We start from the raw sequence: 3,913 nt of genomic DNA on the forward strand, positions 1-3,913 counted from the left end.
GCTTTAATAAAAAAATTACTTCTTTTTGTTCCATAAAGTGTGACACCCATAAAAAGTCTAACTTTTCAAGGTTTATGAAGTCATTCTCTGATCAAGGTAGAGAAGGAAAGGAGACAGAAACTATTCCCTTACTCCCAAATAATTCCCTTTCAAGGAATTAGATGGAAATGCTTTACTTTAGTCAGGCTTGATTCTGGAATTCTCGGATTCCAAACTGGCTTGCTGTTTTAAATCCAAGCCATACAGGAAGTGACTGACATTCCTCTACCACCACAACACAATTTTATGAAATTCATTTGCTTTCATCTAGTAGCTCAAAAGTATTTCATTATTCCTTTGAATGATTGTTCAGACCTTATCTTATTTCTTGGACTGATTAATTCAGTAGAAATATCTAGGCTGTATTCACACCTAATTCGTAGTTCTCTACATGGTTAAGTTGAGAAATCTGAGTCTCCGTAATTATTGAGATGGGGTTATTGAACTCCTTTTACACTCTCTCCATTCAGTTTAACATTTGCTGTTTTGGAGAAACCAACTAGAATATTGGCAGCAGGTTGTGGAACTACTACCTGCAAAACACTAAAGATTAGTATCATGGAAGGCATATGTTAGTTGTGAGCAGGTTGTAGCATATAACAAAGAAACTTCAAAGAACAGAAGTAAAGATGTCATTAAGAAATTGTATGACAGGAAAAGATGATGAACTGGTCATATGGTAATAATGCAGAATGACAGGTAAACAGACAGACTGTTTCACTAATATGCCTAATGTATTGGAAGAAAAGCAAGGAAGACTTCTAGTACATTGGATGGACCCCCTGTGCTAAACTCTTGGGAAAGCAAGGAGTTGTGTAGTTTGGGACTTTTTGCTTATATTATTGGAGGCAACTCTCAAATCACTGAGATTACAGAACCTTTAGAAAAGAAATTCTTAAATTATTGTGTGTCATGACTTAAAGTCTATGAATTCTTTCTCAGAATGTTTTAAAATAAATAAAATACAAAAGATTACAAAGAAAACCAATTATATTGAAATACAGTTATCAAACTTTTTTTTTTAACAAAACAAGTTTATGGACTAGAAATTAAGAAATCTGTTTTTAAAGTTTTTGAGCATTCTTATAACCAAGGTTTTTTAAGATGTAAAAATTAATAAATTAACATCAAGATAATTACAAGATATGTTAATACAGAAACAAAATCTAAACTGCTTTCCACAAAATGATTAAATGTCAAATATCCAAGTAAATTAAAATGGCCCATAGAGACATAAAAGTTCTTAAACAAAGGTAAACTTGATTTCTTCCTATTAAATACCATTATATTAAGCCAGCAGGAAGATCAATAGATATAGGCAATTACCACAAGTTGGTAGCTTTCCATCTTCCTTTTTATTCTTGAGCAAGAGCTATACTATCCATATAAGTGCTGTGCAAAATATAAATCAAAAAAAACTTCTGGACAGCAAAAAGATCAGTTTGCCAAAAAACAACAACAACTGTGCTTTGGGACCAATATCAGATGAAGTCATATTTTAAAAACAGCTTTGTTTCTTATGTCTAATAATCAAATTTCCCTAGATAAAATAGACCTTGTTATACAAATTATATTTCATTATTTAAAACTAAACACTTACATTGAGTTATTTAGCTCATGGGTCCAAGATAATGTAATATATGTAACTATGAAGCTATTTAACTCTAAGGCCCCTTCACCATAAAAAGAAGATATGAATAGTTCCATTTTCTATATCACAAAGCTGCTGTGAGAAAAAGCACTTTGGAAAATGTAATCAATGTATAAACATAGGTTATTACATACTAGGAGTTTGGTATTAACTAGTTAAGGGTAAAAATAGCTTTTTCTGTTAGCAATTCAGTCAGTGCTTGAAGAAAGCGCCTGAACAATTCCAGCTGTAATGCATTATGATTCCATTTACACAGTAATTATGATGGCATACCAGTGTCAGAAACATAATGTAGTATTACTAAAGTGGTAGGCTCTAATCAGGAGAAGCTTACTGGAGGAGATGAATCAGTAAAGGTCTATAGGCAAAATCTTGACTTAAAAAAAAAAAAGTCAATTCAATTCCATTTATTTTAACAAGCATTTTTAAAGCATCTGCTATGTGCCAGGAACTATGCAAGGTACTGGGGGTATAAAGACAAAAACAGCAATCTATTATAAGGAGATTATTTCAAGGAAAAAAATGTGTACATAGAAAGTTAAATACAAAATTTCTTGGAGAGCACTAGCAAATGAGAATAAATTTCTTTTAAAAGGCAGCACTTGAGCAGATATTTGAAAGAAGTTAGGGGTTCTTTGAGGAGAGACTACACATGCCAGGTAGGGGAAACCTGCTTTTGCAAAGAAAGATATGGAGATGGAAGTTCTGGAAAATTTGGAAGGAATGTACCATGAGTAGACAATAATGTGGAACAAGCCTAGAAAAGCAGGTTGAAGCTAAATTTATGAAGGTCTTTAAATTCCAAATACAGAGAGGTTGGTTTGTATTTTATCCTAAAGGTAAGGAAAAGCCTCTTGGGTCCTCTGGCTCCTGGACAGATTTCAGGAGTCCATGAATTTGAGTTCAAAAGAGGCAAAGAGTGAATTTAGATGTTTATTTTCACTAACCTATAAATAAAATTCATCATTTTTTTCAATTATTTAAAAACATTTTTTTTTTCTGAAAGGAAAACTGCTACAAGGGTCAGTTGACAAGCAAAATAATAATAATGATGATGATGATGATAAAGTAAGTTCAGATTTCAGAATGTAATTTCCTGATCAGTGGAGGGCCTTAAAGATAAATTGGAACAGTATTTTTCTTTCTTTTTTTTAATTATAGCTTTTTATTTACAAGATATATGCATGGGTAATTTTTCAGCATTGACAATTGCAAAACCTTTTGTTCCAATTTTTCCCCTCCTTCTTCCCCCTCTTTCCTCCCTCTCCCTCCCCTACATGGCAGGTTGATCGATACATGTTATATATGTTAAAGTAAAAGTTAAATACAATATATGTACAGTATTTTTCTTTTAAGGTTTTTTTGTTTGTTGTTTGTTTTTAACCTCAGGGAACTCACATTGGGGAAACTCGCTCTTCCAATGCAAACAGGTATCAGCTCAGTAGCTTGGTCTTAAAACGGGGTCTCTTAACTTGGGGTTCCATGAACTTGGTTTTTAAAATAGTGACAGCTATATTTCCATATAATTGGTTTCTTCCTTAATCGTGTGTGTGTGTGTGTGTGTGTGTGTGTGTGTGTGTGTGTGTATTACTATACGCATTAGAAATTATTCTGGGATAGGTTCTACAAATTTTTAAAATCAACTCAAAAAGGCTCCCGATTAAATTGTTAAATTTTCAACATGAGCATCCACCCCTCGGAAATCAGCAAACGCTACAAATTTGGGCGTTATTTATTGTTCAGTTGATTGTCTAGACTAAAAAGTGATGGAAAAAACGCTGGCAATGCAAATTAAACTTTTTCCTTCCGCAAAGTCAGTTGTTAAACTTTTCCCAGCACACCACGGAGATTGGGGGGGCGGGGGGGTCCATTATACAAAAATCAGTTAAGAACCCCATTTCAAAGAGCGTTCTCCAGGGCACGGAGATTTAGTGACAAGAGGCAGGACTTTCACTCTTGATTCTGTGGCCAGATTCTTTTCCTCCACGCCGCCCTGCAGCAAGATATCTAATTAAAATTCATATGTAAGGGAATGTTGAATTCTGTACATTGTCTTTACTTGAGATGTTTCTCCTTACATCTGGGTACCCCTTCTGACAGCCAATAATACCAGGGACCGAAGCTTCCGGTTACCTTCGGCAGGGCTTTTGCGCATGTGCGAAGGCAGCCTATCCCCTTTTCTCTCCCGCTTTCTCCCTCTTTCCGGGAATGAGGCACTCCGCT

The sequence above is a fragment of the Antechinus flavipes genome, chromosome 2, assembly GCF_016432865.1.
Source record: "Antechinus flavipes isolate AdamAnt ecotype Samford, QLD, Australia chromosome 2, AdamAnt_v2, whole genome shotgun sequence".
NCBI classification, from domain to species: Eukaryota; Metazoa; Chordata; class Mammalia; order Dasyuromorphia; family Dasyuridae; genus Antechinus; species Antechinus flavipes.